Consider the following 17529-nt stretch of genomic DNA (forward strand, 5'->3'; position numbering starts at 1 on the left):
ATTTAGTATGGTGTTAGATGTCAAATTACTGGTGTTTTCAAGCACGGACGCGAGACGACCCTCTGAAAGTTATGCGAAAGCGGTTCCCGGAGGGTCGTCGTAAGCGGTTAGGACTGCCACCGTCAGGTTTAGTGGGTCGGGTCAGAACCTTTTGTCCTCACCCGTCCATCCCCACATAACAAAGCCTCTCCCCCGAGGCGGCGTATGTGTCGAGCACATGAACGCACCTGACGCTTTAAAAAAAAAAAAAGAAGGGCCCGGCGGGGAGGGGGGTATAGTCCCGGCCCCCACCCCGTCGTCATCAGACGACGGGCGTGAGGCAGAGGAAGGAGCGAGATTCGGGGCTCCAATGGAGGTAGAGCACCAGACCTCGAACGACAGGAGGCCGGCGGTCATGCTGCCAGGCATAAGTATAAGTTGGGAGGCGGATCTAGCTCCGTGGTGGAACGGTCCCGGAGCCGGGACGCCCACCGCGGAGCTATTCCATAGCTCGGTGGGGCACTGGGATGAAGTGATGGAAATCACTGGTGATTTCCTGAAGGACATCCATGGATGCCTGAAGGAGGGGAACACGGTCTCGGCGATGAAAACGGCGAACAGTTACGCCGAGACGGTGCGCAACCGGGTGCAGGAACTCACGTGGGTCATCACAGACCTGACACGGAGGGAATGCGCCCGGTTGAGCGAGGACGCCGTCAGGAATGACGGGGTGTCCCCTGATTGCGGGGGCGACCTCCGTGATCGGGGAACCCAGACGGAGGAGGTGAGTGAGGCGCCTGTCGGAGAGACTCCTTTGCCGGGGGACATGTCCTCGAGACTGGCTGCCGGTTCGGACCGGCTGGAGTTGATTGAGAGGCGCCTCGCTAGGATGGAGGCCGGTCGGGAGAGGAGGGAGGCCCGGACGGCCCGGATGGTTCAATGAGGGTCAGCGTCATGCATAGATCGAAATTGCATAAAGTGTAACCATCAGCGAGACAAAAAATTGCTCTAAGTCCCTACGATGACAAACGGTATGTCGTACCTGAGTCGACCCGACACCTTGCTGTGGGGACATTATAGAATACCGTTGAAAATTATATTTATTATTTTATTATATTTTTTATTTTGTGAGGATGTATTAATGAGAAGTATATATTTTTTAAATAATAATCCTTAAGGTTGCCAGTAATAATTAATAAAAAACCCACCCCTCAATGTTTAAAGTCGACCAGACTGGCAATAATTTATTAAAAATAATTTTGAAATACAACCCAACAACGTTTCGGCTGTCATTGCAGTTTTTTAAGACATCTATAAAAGTTCAATCAAAAAATTTATAGATCAATCAAAATAATTAAAAAGCAAATTTGAACAATTGGTCGCAGTATTATGGGTCGGAATCCATTGATAAAATAGATTACCGCAATGGATTGTAAATATCACAATCGTCGCGTTCCGGATTCGGTGATGAGGTTTCTCTTTGGGTGATAAGTTTGGCGTACCCATTTGTAGAAGTAATAAAAGATGATGGGAAAAATTTTTTTTTCTGCATTAGAAAACATAAAGAATATTGAAGTTAATCATAGGAAGTTTCCCAGTGACAACCTGGATAATTTGAGATTTCGATAGCGAGTTCGGTACACAAGTTTTGAGTAAACAAAAACATGTATGTTACATCGTAATTACATTTGTAATAGATACTCCGACTGCTCAAATTTTGAAATCTAACAAAAAATATTTTGCAACTAAAGCTGATAAAGGTCTGGTTACTGTACTGATGGACCGGACAGACTACGTTGAGAAAATGAATTTTTTATTGAAAGACGATTCTAGTATAGATCACTTAATAGGACTCCGCTGAAGTCATGAGCACGAGGGTTGCTAATTATTAAAATCTTGGTTAGATATAAATTAATAGACGATAACAACATACAGACAATTGAGGTGTACGATGGTATTTGCCTCGTGCGTAGGGTTTTTACCAAGATTCAAAAGGTAGGTTACCCTCTCCGCGCCCATAATTTCAACTGTAGGAAGTCCTATTTACAACATAGCATCCTTTTTGAGTGAGATACTACAAAATGCAGTCAATAAACCTCGATCTCATGTCAAGGATAGTTGGTCCTTTGTGGAGATTATTAAAAACAGAAACATCGACGACAGCCATGTTATGATTTCGTTGGACGTGACTTCACCTTTTACTAACACCCCTTGGGAATTAATTAAAATAGCAATAGAAAACCGATGGGATGACATCTCACAATTTACTTCGTTTAGCCTTGCGCAGTTTTTACACGCCATTGACACGGTTATGCGCTCAACAAGCTTCGTTTTTGACGGAAAATTTTACGAACAGGTTTTCGGTTCTCCGATGGGGTCTCCATTGTCTCCGATTCTTTCTGACATTGTTATGGACGATTTGGAATCATACTGTTTCCGTCAATTGGATTTCGAACCCTATTGTTATTTTAGGTACGTCGATGATATTTTTTCAATTATTCCGAAAGGAAAAATTGAGGATATGCTTCGTGTGTTCAATGGTTTCCACACTCGACTTAAGTTTACGTTCGAACTAGAGAAAAATTGTTCTCTGAGTTTTTTGGATACGAACGTTATACGTATCGGTGGTAGATTGACGACTAATTGGTACCGAAAGCCTACGTTTTCAGGCCGCTATATTAATTTTCTGTCAAATCATCCTATGAGATATAAAATTAGCGTGATTACAAGCCTAGTTGATAGGGCTATTTTACTCGCTGACCCTATTTTTCATGAAGAAAATATTAATTTAATCAAAAGAATCCTTATTAATAATTGTTACCCGTTAACAATTATTAACAAAAACATCAATAAAAGACTTCGAGCGATTAAATTTGGCAGTAATCTTAACTCGCCCAATCGAAATAAATTTGATACGCGAAATTGCATTGTGTTACCTTACATTAAAGATCTTAGCGAGAATATTACGCGTTGCATCAATAAAAGTGGAATTGATGCTTTGTATACTGTCCCAAAAAAATTGGACACGTTGATAAAAAGAGGTAAAGATGGGATCGAAAACTTAAAAAGAACTGATGTTGTTTATAAAATTGATTGTGCGAATTGCGATTCGGCTTATATAGGACAGACAAAGAGACATTTAGAAACGCGCATTAAAGAACATAGAAATAACATAAAAAAAGACAAGACATTGCATTCTGTCATTAGTTTACATCGGACTTGCAACGATCATGAGTTCCGTTGGGATTCTCCGGTAATTCTGCATGAGGAAAAACAGACAAGAAAAAGAGAAATTGCAGAAATGTTTTACATAAAAAAACAAGGAAAAAGTATTAATTTACAGAAAGATACGGAGAATTTCAGTGGGATTTATGATCGTGTTCTTGACGTTATTTAAGTCGTTTTATATTTATTTTTACTTTTAATTTTATTTTTATTTTATATCCACCTATTTATTTATTTTTATTTATTTGACTTTATTATGACGATTTAAATTACGAAAGACACATTTAGTTTCGTCTCTATCTTCTTAACGCTTAGTGACTAAGATTCTTGTGAACAGTTAACATCTATTTAATATGTGCTTACTTCTGTCAGTCTTACATTGTTCATCAAAACAAGCGTTAACATTGTCGGTAGTTTGCATAGAAATTGATTTACTGTTTTAAATTTGGTATGTAACACATTTTTGTATTTAAATGTATAATTAATTGTTGCGAATAAGTGTATTAAATTATAATTATTTTGATTGAACTTTTTATAGATGTACTTGAAAAGGGCTGCAATGACAGCCGAAACGTTGTTGTTGTATTTCAAATAATTATTTATAATAAATTATTGCCAGTCTGGTCGACTTTAAACATTGAGGAGTGGTTTTTATATTTTTTTTGTTATATATTTTATATATATGGTATAATATATTATGTTATACAATGATTGAATAAAATACATTAAATAACATTTTTTTTATGTATCCAAGATTTTGTGCGAACTGTCGAATCCCAGCATTTTCACGTAAACTCGTCACCCCCCCTGCGCAGTATTTTCTCCACGAGGTACACATCCGGACAATTTGCGCGATGCAGCTCGTGCTCGTAAAAACGTTTCCAGCGATAGATGTCTTGCGATAATCCTCGAGTAGATATGTTACGGGATTAGTAGCTGCACTTTAACAATCTTAAACACCTCAGTTGCCCAAATTTGGCGTGTCCCCCTTTCTCGAAAAGTTTTTTGTACTTGCTGACGCGTACTTGATCACCTATTTTGAACTTTGCCGGGCCCGCAATCTTTACACGTTTGGGCACGAAAGAAGCTTTTTTAAAATCGCATTTTTTCCAACGCTCGTACACCCCTTCTCTAACGCAGCCAGCTTTTTTTCATCTGACTTTTTCTGTTGGATCTTTTAATTTTTTAAAAGGGCACTCTTCCGGGAAAAAATTTTTTTTTGACGACTTTCCGGTATCCCCCTCGGTTTTCCCCAAACGGCGAATCTTGCGCGATCTCGCTTTCATAATCTTAGCAAACGCAAATTGAAAGACCCTTTTTTGGGCGCCCCCGCATTTTTTAAATCAATCTATACCTTTTGATCTTTTTTGGGGGCCAGGGGGTTTGCATTTATTTCTCCTCTCGAATAATCCAAATTATTGATAGACATTTTTTTTTCAATGCTTTTAAAGTGTCACACGAAAGAACTGAATAGATTGTCGGGAACCTTTTAATTTTAATAATGCCCGCTTCCCGCATTCCTCGATAATCGACAAGATCTCGTTGTCATGCGCGTTTTTTGCCAGCTTGTGCGAAAGCATCGAGGGAATCGTAGGCGATCCACTAGCTCGTTGGGGGCGTCCCAGTGCACGTAATCAAACTATTGTTTGGTTAACGTCATAGCGCGAGGCCCTTCTATGCCCGATTTTGAGTCGTCCCATTCCACCCCCGTCAACGGTGCGATTTTATATTTGTACTTGTCCCCCTTGCTACTCTTTACACGGCCTTGCACATCAAAATTGCGTTTATGGCATTGTCGCCCAAAAAATAAAGTTTGTATTTTTGCAAAACATCCTCCTGGTAATCAGGTCTTTTCTTGAAGATCAACTCGTACAATCCGGGCGTTCCAATATACCGCGTGTCGCCTATGATTATATTGTCATCTTGTCAATCGCGAATCGCTTGTTTTCAATGCGCATTCATTTTCGCCGAAGTGACTCCGTATACATTATCAATTTCTTTCTTCTCATCAGCACCGAGGAGAGCGTCCATATACTTTTGTCCTAATGGCCCCCCAAACCTTTCGCATCATTTTTCGACCTTCCGACGATCTTAACCAGTGTCGAAGGGATATTTGGGGGGTTACGCGTGGTTCCGAAAACATTTTCGTCTACGAGTGTTTTGGGTATCACAGGTTGTGCGTTTTTCGGTGTAGATGTTGTCGGCAATGAGCGTCCAATGGCTTCGAAATATCATATTTCTCTTTTTCAATGTCTCCTCCCCTCCTCTTTAATCGCTTGATGGTTTTATGTTTTCTCTTTTTCGGTCTTTCCCCCCCAACCGTGTCTCAATTTCACACCGTCGTCGTCGTCGTCGGGTGTTAGGCTCGTTTTTCATCGAAATTGTCGCGTTGTCGCAATCTTTTAGCGGCTCGATAATAGGTTTAAATTGGTCTTGACGGCGATATCATCATCGATCTTTCCGGTCACGGGGCGCGGTGTTTCTTGCGGATCGATTCGGCCGTCTTCGCAATCTTTTTGGCAACCTTTTCACGCTCGCGAGTATCATCCAACCATGTCGGCACACTCCCCTAGAGTTTCTCTCGACCGGGAGGATTGGGTTTGGGGACGACAAGGGCTCTGCGGTATCGCGAAAATGTTAAAACCTTTTCTGTATCGCCCGTTCGAAAGCGAGCTGTTCCTTGTCTATCACTAGAAATCCATACTTTTTGCCAACAAAGTACGAATAAATTTCTGAAATCCTCATCGACTGTCGGTATTCACTGATCGTTTTACACTTGCTTCAAATTGGTGGCGTCCTGTTTAAAGAGGAATTAGCAGGTTCGCGTTGTCGCGTATAAGAGTTTCGGTATTCTCGCGTATGTCTGACAGAGATAGAAGCAGTCGATGTTCGAGTGGCGCCCCATTGAGAAGTACTCTCTTAAACGATCTTGCTTGTCGCATGCCACGTCATCAAAGACAAAAATTGAATTTGGATAAGCCTCGCTCGGTGGAATGACGTCACTGTTATTTGGAGAATGTTTAAAATAGGCCGATTCGTCAATCGGCGTCAATAAATCTTCCAAATAGCGATATTTCGGCGTTGCAGCGATTTAGAGTACACGTACACGTCTCGAAACGCACACCGGGGCGGACTTTCCAGCAGGCTTATCAACACGTTTTGGTTTTTACCGCAGTTTGAGGGCCGCAAAAGATTCGCGCGTATAGTTGTCGGTTGCACGTACCGTGTTTGCGCCCACCTTTGTTCACGCTGCAGCGTACTCCTGTCGTCGTAATTCATCACTCGTATCGTCAGAGGTTGTTGCACGAAATTTTATTTTCTCACTCCCGATTTGACCTCCTACGTCCGCCATTTATAGCTGCGCGGACTCGCGCTTTGCTCAGTAATGTCTAGAGATTTCAACGGATGTCAACGAAATAGGCACAGGTGTATTAAATCGTGCGATAAACGCACTTCCGGTCGGCTTCTATTCCCGGCTATCAAATTTTTCGGCCCGGGAACTCGTTTGGAAAGCGCTGATCACTTGTGGTGCACGCTGTGTCCACCTTCCAGTTTCTTAGTTTATGGGCCAGACCTTTGCTGACGAGTGTAACGTCTATATTCGATGTCCCCTTTCCGTCGAATACGTATTAGGGTATTTGGCTTATTCATTATGCAGAGGTTGTGCGACAGGATGAATTCTTCCAGCTCCTTCCCTCTCTCGTCTGTGGTGTCGGAGAACCACCAGTCCGACCCGGCATTTGCGTCCATGGTTCTATAATATTTGGGACCAGAGAGTTTTTGTAGGTATTGTCTAGGTCATCTAAAACGGTTTTATTTCTAAAGAGAATTGGCAATACATGTTAATAATGTAAAGCTGTTCCTGTCCCGCGCAAGCCTGGAAGCACATGATATGTTCGTTTTCCATACTTGTGTTTTTGGAAGACGTCCATTTTTCCCTTTTCTTTCCACCGCGGCGACCCATGCGTCTTTTTGTCAGGTTGAATGATCCTTTAAACCGGCCAGAATATCCTCTTACTCTCCCCTTATAAGAGTAAGGTTCCTGTATACAGAGGATGTCAAAGTTTTGTTCGTTAAATATTAGTTCCAGGTTTACTGCTGCTGCTCGCGATCTTTGCGCATTATATGGGCTATCTTTATTCCCATGTACGCGGTCTGAAGACCCCACTTTGGGGGCAGCGAATAGGGAACATCATCACATAAACGATGCTGTTTTATACGATGCCCCCCAGCTGGTATCCGACGTCGGCAGGTATCGATCTCATGATTCATCACCACCAGGCAAAATAGCACCGGTGACAGTGGATCCCCCTGCTGACGCCTCTGCCCCGCTTTAGAGAGCTCTGACCTGACAGACACCCAGCGCACTTCAAACAAAACACCGTGCTGCTGTTAGCATAAATGCGCCCGATATAATCGATAAGGCCGTGAGGCAAGCCAAGCCAGCCAAGGAATTAGTGATCGCCCCATGGCTGACACTATCAAGGCCTTCGCGAATCCAGCGAAGCAACGGTAGTTCTCGACGACGGGACCTGGCGTCCATTAGCAAGGGCGCAAGGACGGCGACATTTTCGCGCACCCATCGTCGAAAAAGCGCTGCCGAAGATCTACAAGCTTGGACTCGCGAAGCCTCTGGGCCAAGATTTATGCAGATGCCTCACAGCACGGAGGTAATGGAGATCGGGCGGAAATCGCCCGGAAGAGCACACTCACCCTCTTGGGGATGAACACCGCCGACTCACCAGCATGGATACTGGGAATCCTCCGCAATGCAGCACGATGTTGAAGAGGAGAGCTTTGATGGACGCTGGCATCGCTCTCCATAAGCGTACGCTAATGCCGTCCAATCCGGGGAGCCGAGTTGAGGGGCAAGTTGATGGCTGCCACCTCCTCGCAGGAGATCGTGCCCACGTGCCACCCAGCTCACGCTTTGTGGAACTCGCGGAGCCGGAGCGAAAAGGCACGGAGCCTGCGCAACAAACGGGCCCCAATGCGCAGACATCGCTGCACATCCGGAACCACGCTTGCATGGTCGGCCCCATCCAAGATCTCCTTGGCCCCACGCGACATGTTCGAGGGGAAAGGCCTCCGCGCCATACCGCCCGCGTCGGCTAAAATAAAAACGCGACGGACAAAAACCCCGCCCAAAATTTCATAGGGAAACGCGGACACAAATTAAAATAAGATGTAGCGTGGCGGACAAAATTTACCCAACGCGGGTGGATCGGCCCCCAAAAAAAAGGGCGAGCTCCGAAAAACCCCCTTGGATTCGGGCCCCCTTTAAAAGGGCGAGTCCCAAGATGCGGTGGCTCTCGGAGGATCCGGTGCCCGGGGAAAAACCGGCCTGCCCGACAAAAAGCTCGCGCCGGGCGTTTTCGGAGAGGACCCGGAGCCCGAGAAGGCTGGGGCCGGCCCGACGAGAACCTCGTCGCCGGGGTGCTTCGGAGAGGATCCGGTGACCGGGACGCTGGGCCCACCCGACGAGAACGCTCGTCAAACCGGGGGTGATTTTCGGGAGGACCCAGACCGAAAATGCTGGGCCCTCCCCGGGACGAGAAGCTGGGGGGGGGGGGGGTCGACCGGGGTTTTTTTGGGAAGGGGAAACCCGGTGACGACCCCCGCTGGGCCCTCCCCGACGAAACGTCGCCCCGACGGGGTGCTGTTCGGAGAGGATCCGGTACCGAGGACCCCCCCCCTCGGCCTGCCCGACGAAAACGCTCGTCGGGGGGGGTGATTTTCCGGCGGGGAGGGGGAAACCGAGAATCCCGGGCCCTTTCCCGACGAAAAAAGGGTTTGTCCCCCCGGGGTTTCTTTTCGGAGAGGATCCGGTGCCCGGGGAAAATCGGCCTCCCCGACGAAAACGCCCCGTGGGCCCGGGGTGATTTTCGGAGAGGACCCGGGTGCCCGGGGACGCTCGGCCCCCCGACGAGAAGGGCTCGTCGCCGGGGGTGATTTTTTGGAGAGGATCCAAAGACCAAATGCTGGGCCTCCCCACGAGAACGCCCCGTCGACCGGGGTTTTGGGTTCGAGAGGACCCGGGTTTACCGAGGACGCTCGGCCTCCCCACAAAAACGCTCGTGGGCCCGGGGTGCGTTCGGAGAGGATCCGGTGCCCGAGGCCGTGGGCCTGCCGACGAAAACGCTCGGGGCCGGGTGAGGGTCGGCAGGGAAATCCGGAGACCAAATGCTGGGCCTGCCCAGAGAACGCTCGTCGACCGGGGTGTTGTTGGGAAGGACCCGGGTGCCCGGGGAAAACTGGGCCTCCCCACGAGAACGCTCGTCGGCCGGGGTATTTCGGGAGGATCCGGTGCCCGAGGACGCTGGGCCCTGCCCGGGGAAAAACGTCTTTCGCCGGGTGATGTTCGGAGGGACCCGGGAAAGGGGCCGGGAGAAGCTCGGCCTGCCCGACGAAAGCTCGTCGCCCGGGGTGCTGTTCGGGGGGACCCGGTAAACCGGGGACGCTCCCTACCGAGAGAACCCGTGGGCCCCGGGGTGATGTTCGGAGGTGGGGAGTGGTCCTTGAGTAGCCAAGGACCGGAGGGGGATGGGTCGGAAGTCTGGGCTGCGCCGCTTTAAAAGGAGGTAGCCCCCTCCAACTAATTGGAGTGGGGCGGTCCCGGTCGGTGGGGCGAAAACCCCAAATTCCCCGTTTTTCGAGTGTGGTGGCCCGAAGGGGCCGTTTTTATGAGGCCCCGGGCGGGCGGTCGGCCTCGTGCTTTCGCGGTTTAGTGAGACAAAAACGGGTCTCACAAATTAACAGTCGGATTTCCCCAGTCCTGCCATTCTGAGTGACTTGAATGGCGGCGAAGAGGACGACCCCGACGGCTGGCGCCCCGGAAACCTCGCAGCAAGGGGAAAATCCGGGGAGGCCAAGGCAGGGACCCAGTCGGATCCCGGGGCCCCGGGGCAGACGCGACCGTTCACCTCGCCAGGCCCCGGCAGTCGCCAGACCCGTTTCCCGACCAAACCCCAACCCCGCCCCTCAAGCCCCAAACTTTTTTTCCGAAGTTCGGATCCAAAATTTTCCGACTTTCCCTTTCCTCAATTCTACAAAGAGGCCTTTACCTTGGAGACCTGCTGCGGGGAGGGTCGAACCCGGGCGGGAACCCCCACGTGGCCCTCTCTGGATTTTTTAAGGGCCGAGGGGAAGATCCGGACACCGCCGCAACTGGGGGGTCTTTGCGTTCCAAACCCCCATTCCCCCGCTAGAGGTTTTTCCCGGGAAATCGACGCTTTTTCAGAAAAGAAAAAATTTCCGGATCTCCCGAGGGGTCCCAGGTATTTTGGGACCCCGCGAACCTTTTTCAGGGGCCCCAATTTATCGGTTCCCCTGCCGGGGGTTTCCGGAATAGGAACCGGGTTCCCTTCGCCCGAGGGGTTGGGGCTTTTGTTATATTTATTATTTTTTTCTCGACACTCGAGTATATTTTTACGCCCTCATTGAATAGGGTTTCCTAGGGCTTAGGGTCGAGATCGTGGGAACGGCTGTTCACACGAAACCCTTTCCCCGTCATCCCCAGGGCCTCGTGGGGGTATTTTCTACTACCACCAAAATCTGCACCCACGGCGGTCCCGGCAGGGTCGCGCCCCGACCTTTTGGCTCACGTCGCGCCCTCCACTCGTCAGGGGGGTTGTGCGAGCGAGAGAAGACTAACGCCCCCTCCCGGGGTTTCCGCCCCACATGCCCCTAGGAGATATGGGTCGCCTTCACGCCCCCTTTCAGGGGTAGTTTTCTTCGGAGGTGAGTTTTACACATCCTTTGCGGATTCCGATTCCATGGCCACCCTCCCGCTGTCTTAAGCACCAAAGCCTTTTATTGTCCCATGGCGTCGGTTTTGGGGGCCTTTAAATCGGTTTGGTTCATCCCACCCGCAGTTTGCTTACCAAAAAGGCCCATTGGCACCTTTATTCCCAAGAGCTGTGCTCATAATTTAAGAAAACCAGAGATCCCCCTTTAAAATTTTTAGAATAGGTTTAGGTCTTTCGGCCCAAGGCCCCAATCATTGCTTTTCAGATGGACTCGCGGCTTTTTGGGGAAAGGCCGATCCCCCTACCTGGGGGAAAAAATTCGGAGGAAAAAACACTAGATGGGTTGATTTGTCTTTCGCCCCATACCCGTTCGACGATCGATTTTTCACGTCAAACGCTACGGACCCCATCAGGGTTTCCCCGCCCGTCCTGACCGGCATAGTTCCCCATTTTCGGGTCCCAAGTGTACGTCGGGTGCGCCTCTTCTCGCGATGAGAAGAGACCCCCCGGGAGTGCGAGCCGCATCGCGCGCGGCCCATCCTCCAGGCGACGGCCAGGGCCGACCTTCCTTTCTTTACGCCTTTAGGTCTCGCGACAACCCCCAATGATCGCGTAATTTAGACTTTTGGCCCGTGTTTAAAGAGGGGTTTCCTAAGATCCCAAAGATACGTCCCCCGCCGGTATCGGTCCCCGCGAGACCGCGGGAGACGTTGCGGGCCCTGCAAGGGTTCCGTACTGTAACCACAGGGGCCGGGACCGGGGACGGCGCGAAGTCCCAACCTCCGAGTACCGTGGGGCGCGCTTGCGACGGTCTCGACGCACGTAAATGTGCGGCCTGATACCTTCGCGCCGCCGAGCAGCCGGCCGGGCGACGAGGGTTTGTCGCGTGGTTTTACGGCGACGCGACGACACCGCCCCCGGGCGTAGCCCGACCCCCAGCGGGTCGCGAGTTTACTTGGGGAAGTGCCGACAAAGAGCCCCGGGACATGGGCGCACGGTACGTGCCCGCCGCGACCGCAAGGACTCCGCACACGCCGCCGCGCGAACCCAGCGCCGCTGACGTGAATCTCCCGTTCGATTTTGGGGGTTTTCTTATTTTACCCCTAACGGTTTCAGGCGCGCCGGTCCCCTTTTTTCGTTTTAAAAAAATTTTTGGTCGACCGCGGTCGGCTCGCATTAAAAACCCCTTTCCGAAAAAGGAAAGGTTACAATTTCTCTTCCCCGGGACGAAGGCCCCGAATTTCCCCTAATACCTTATGTGTGCGGGAGGGCGAAAGAGCGCGGGCTATGCCCGAGAGGGGCACAGATGCAAAGGCAGTCGGTCATCTGTGTGATGTACGGCGAGGAAGTAACGGTGGAGAACAAGCGCTACCTACTTTTGGGAGACAACGACGCACGCGCCGCTCTAGGGAAAGCGGTGACCCGCTTCACCGTCCTGACCTTTTTTGGCCGTTTGTTGCTCCCTTCGCGCGCGCTCTTACTTTCATCCCATTTCTCCTCGGCTCTCGCGTACACACACGACTTGGATACACAAACACGCTCCCCCTCTTAATTCGCGCAGCATTCTCTGGGCGCGCGTTCGCCAACGTTTTACACGCTTGTGCGCTTCTCCTCCTCATTATTATTATTTCGGTGGTGTCATTTCAGACGACGCCAGGATTTTGCACCGCGGCCGGTCGGCGCGGCACAGACACCTCGGGCGAACGTCCAACGATCGCTCGTACGCCCATTGTAAGCGTTGCACAGGGCACAGGCGACGCGCGCGCCATTTCTCTGGTCGCCCGCGTCGTGGCCGTGCGCGCTTTTCGGACGCAAGCAGTTTAGGGGTACTAAAACGATCCTCAGCCAGGCGTGGTCCGGGAATTGTATCCGTGGACCGCAATGTGCGTTCGAAATGTCGATGTTCATGTGTCCTGCAGTTCACAAGTTGACGCGCAATTAGCTGCGTTCTTCATCGACCCACGAGCCAAGTGATCCACCGTTCAGGGTAATCGTTCGAAATTTTTGCGTTCGCGAAAAAACGCGCTCCTCGTTCAACCATCGTGGTCTCTTCTCTCGGACGAGAGAGAGAGAATAATCGTGGTGGCTCTTCGATCAGCCTGTCCGCGCGCGTCCTCGGACGCGCGCGGACCGCCGCCTCCCGCCAGGGAAGGCTACGGCACAAAGATAGAGTTGTGTGTTTCTCGTTCGGAGCGTCTCGCCCGCAACGGGAGAGCCGGGGCGGAAGCTCTTTGAAGAAACCGTCGGACCGACACAGTTGACAGATTGGTCGAAATATCATCGATCCCTTCTCTGTGTTATATATATATTATAATAATATATGGGGGTCCTCTCGCTCGGCACTCGCGGTTGCACACCGTGTGTTCTCGGCACGCTGACCGCTGCCCCGCGACAACGGGGAGGGCGCGCGTCGACGAACGTCGTGGGTGCTGCACACACGCGTGCGCGGGCATAGGTTACCACCGGTTCGCGTTTAACGCCGAATCGACGCTCTGTGTGTGTGTGGGCCGGAGAATGGCACACACACGAGCGTGATCGCGAAGCGTCTCGCTCCGAATCGTCGTCGAACACCGCCGGGCGCGCTGCTCTGCTTGCCGACTACTTTCGGTCAGAGAGGCGCGACGGCGTCCGTCGTTATATCAAAACACAACAACAAATTCCGTCAAATCCGTTATTTTCTTTTTCTCTTAAAGCGCTTTTTCAGCGCGTCCATTCAGTCGCCGACTGCTGCGAGCGCGCGTCTCTCCCATAAGAGAGGACTCTCGACGCAGAGCAGGACCTCCGGAACGTTAATGATCCTTCCGCAGGTTCACCTACGGAAACCTTGTTACGACTTTTACTTCCTCTAAATGATCAAGTTTGGTCATCTTCCCGGCAACATCGGCAATGCCGAGACATTGCCGCGCACCAGTCCGAAGACCTCACTAAATCATTCAATCGGTAGTAGCGACGGGCGGTGTGTACAAAGGGCAGGGACGTAATCAACGCGAGCTTATGACTCGCGCTTACTGGGAATTCCTCTTCATGGGGAACAATTGCAAGCCCCAATCCCTAGCACGAAGGAGGTTCAGCGGGTTACCCGGGCCTTTCGGCCAGGGAACACACGCTGATTCCTTCAGTGTAGCGCGCGTGCGGCCCAGAACATCTAAGGGCATCACAGACCTGTTATTGCTCAATCTCGTGCGGCTAGAAGCCGCCTGTCCCTCTAAGAAGATTTGTTTGTACGTTGGTAGTAAAAACCCGCCAGCCGAAGCCGGGGGCCTTCGCGATACCATAAGGTACGCCTATTAGCAGGCTAGAGTCTCGTTCGTTATCGGAATTAACCAGACAAATCGCTCCACCAACTAAGAACGGCCATGCACCACCACCCACCGAATCAAGAAAAAGCTATCAATCTGTCAATCCTTCCGGTGTCTGGGCCTGGTGAGGTTTCCCGTGTTGAGTCAAATTAAGCCGCAGGCTCCACTCCTGGTGGTGCCCTTCCGTCAATTCCTTTAAGTTTCAGCTTTGCAACCATACTTCCCCCGGAACCCAAAGCTTTGGTTTCCCGGAAGCTGCCCGCCGAGTCATCGGAGGAACTTCGGCGGATCGCTAGCTGGCATCGTTTATGGTTAGAACTAGGGCGGTATCTGATCGCCTTCGAACCTCTAACTTTCGTTCTTGATTAATGAATGAGGGAGAGAATGAGAGCGTTGCGGAAGTGAGTGAGATAGCGTGTATGAGAGTAATTGGTGCGAGACTCCGTAAATTCCTGTTTACGGAGACGAACAAAATTTCTAAGAGTGCGAGTGAGAAAATACTGGACATTGTGGGAGAATATGAGGAACAGATGATGAAAATGTTGTGCAAAAATGAGAGAATACAGGGAAAACTGGATGAGTGTGTTACGTCCGGCAATTCACCTTGCGGTAAATCACCTTATGCACAAGTCGGTCTTCTCTTGCGTCTACCTCGGTAAACGTTCGAGAAGCTGCTCTCTACTTTTTTAGGGCAACCTGCTAGGCCGGCTATACCCTGGGATGCCGAGAGCTTGAGATTCGATTGAGAAAGTCGGATGGAGAAGGAATTCTGCGGGTCGGGTCAAGAAATAAAGATATTTTACAAGTATAAAAATTGTTTATTCATTTATAAATCCTTTATGTCGACACAAAATCTACTGGTCCTGACTCGGTTCAGGATGAGTTTGGAACTGTATTACAATGTTATTGAGCTCCTGTTCAGAGTCGTTAGATTGGTTAAGATAGTTTATAAAGGAACTAAAATTATTCTGTGCTCCTTCTGGGATGAAATTATTGACGTCGTCGGGAGCGAGTACCACGGTGTCCTCGTCGAAAATATTGGAATTGGGTTGTAAAAATGGATCGTATTCCAGAGATGCTAATTGTTGAGTTTGCTCATGGACGTAATAATCAGGGTCAGTTAGAAATTGATGATTTGGATCTATTAAGTAAGTATTTGATTCTGAATGAGACTGTTCAGGAAATTGAGGGTAAGAATAGTCAATGTGTGGAGGAATATTATTAATTGGCGAATAAGTGTCTAAAGAGGGAGGTTGTATGATTATTCGCGTTGGATAAATTTGAACGTTTAGATTTAGAGGTCTTCGAGGTCTACGTTCGCGTAGTCTGTGAAGGTGCTGCTCGTTTCGATCGATCTGATTCCTTCGTCGGAAAGGAGAGACCATCTAACGGTTAAATAAATTCACATGAATAAATCGAAAGATAGATTGTTCTATTATTTGAAATAATTGAATATGACTCACGTTTGTAGCGTGATTTACTCGTTAATGAAAGCGAACAAAGATGAAAGGTTAATCTTATGCGAGAAAGCCCTTCACCTATTAATAAATTAACCTTATGTCAGTAATTATTATAATAAACCTGTATTAAATGAGAATTGGTAATAATGTGGATAAAAGGAAGGATTTGAATAGGAGTATTAATATCTGCGTTGAGAATATTAATACTTGATGTTTCAATCTTTAATAATTAAATCTTAAACTTTGAAATAGTAATTCTTAATGAATAAATAAATCTTAGACTTTGAAGTAACAGAATGAATATCAAAATCACTGTCAGTTGGTATGGTAAAGTAATTCGCAATTATTGGAAAATGCTGGGTATTAAAAGCATGAAAGAATAGAGAGATAGGTGTACATCCGGTTATTCCGGGTTCTCAGGTCCTGGTCTTAATAGGCTAATGCTACGTTCACTTTACTAAACGTGCATCTCTGAGATGATTTGCGAATTTACCTTCTGACAGGATATAACTCTAATGGGTATAGAGGAGTTAGGAATAGAGGTTTGAATATAAGTATTAATATCTATATTAAGAGTATTAATACGTGTAGCTTCAGGCATCAATAATTGAATTGTAAATTGTGAATTAATTATTTTTAATAATCATTAAGACCACTGTCATTTGGTTTGGTAAAGTAATTCGTTAGGTTTGTAAAGCAGAGAGAGAGTAAGCAGGGAAGGGTGAAGAAATGTACGGTTGCCCGTGGATTCCGGTCCCCGAAGGTTAATGCGACGTTCACTTTACAGAACGTGCATCTCAGAATCGTAGTAACGAATTTACCTTATGACAGGGTATGGTTTTAATAGTAGCAAATAGGGTAAGGTGGAGTACACTTGTCAAATGAATTTAAATATCAATATGCAAGATCACTGTCAGTCGGTGTGGTAAAGTAATTCGCAATTATTGGAAAGTGCAAGGTGTTAAAAGCATAAAAGAATAGAGAGGTAGGTATACATCCGGTTATTCCGGGTTCTCAGGTCCTGGTCTTATTAGGCTAATGCTACGTTCACTTTACTAAACGTGCATCTCTGAGATGATTTGCGAATTTACCTTCTGACAGGATATAATATTCTAATGTGTACTGAGGAATTAGCGTTATTCAATTCGCTAATAGGTAGTAGGATACGGGGTTACATACATATATAAATAAGCAGTGATATAATAAAATACATAAGTATATTTATTATAATAGATTGAATAAGTATGCGATATCGGTTAAATAATATTGAATAGTATTGGATAAAATATTAAATAGATCGACGATTGTAACGCAGACGTATGCAGATGCAAATCGTAGATTGGAATAATATCGGAAACGCAGAGTAATATATGGCTTATGTCTGTATTCAAATTCAGAGTTCGTAATGTGAAATAAGATTGAGTTCGAAATTCAGTGGTTAAATAATTAAATTCAGAGTTCGTAATGTGAAATAAGATTGAGTTCGAAATTCAGTGGTTAAATAATTAATTAAATAAAATGATTAAATATAATGAGTGTCCGTCGCGCTTTACTATTTAGGGATATGTGAACTGGCTTAAATACTCACAAGGTTAGACAATGTCTTATGTGCCTTGCTATGGTACACTTCGCTACTGTGTTCTTCCCTCTGAGTTGAAGAGCTGAGGAGCCTCGGTACCTCGGTCCGAAATGGCGGCTATGTCTCGATGTCTTCAGAGCTCCGTAGTATTTGCTGGTTGAGTGCTGGATTGTTGTTGACTGGAACCACTGCGACGAAATCACTGTTGAGTGATGGAGGACGGATGCACTGCTTCTTGA

At 48.0% G+C, this 17529-nt stretch overlaps 1 non-coding gene and 1 pseudogene across 1 annotated transcript; both read right to left on the reverse strand.

The window, feature by feature from the left end:
- Positions 1-12787: 12787 nt before the first annotated feature.
- On the reverse strand, positions 12788-12942 carry LOC146721768 (5.8S ribosomal RNA). The gene has a single exon (XR_014925509.1). It is a non-coding gene; the product is annotated as a 5.8S ribosomal RNA (ribosomal RNA).
- An 808-nt stretch (positions 12943-13750) lies between these two features.
- On the reverse strand, positions 13751-14477 carry LOC146721769 (small subunit ribosomal RNA; annotated as a pseudogene; the record flags this gene model as incomplete).
- Between the last annotated feature and the right edge of the window lie 3052 nt (positions 14478-17529).

This window comes from Nylanderia fulva, unplaced genomic scaffold (genome assembly GCF_048542155.1).
Source record: "Nylanderia fulva isolate GAGA-0341 unplaced genomic scaffold, ASM4854215v1 Scaffold417, whole genome shotgun sequence".
Taxonomy (NCBI): domain Eukaryota; kingdom Metazoa; phylum Arthropoda; class Insecta; order Hymenoptera; family Formicidae; genus Nylanderia; species Nylanderia fulva.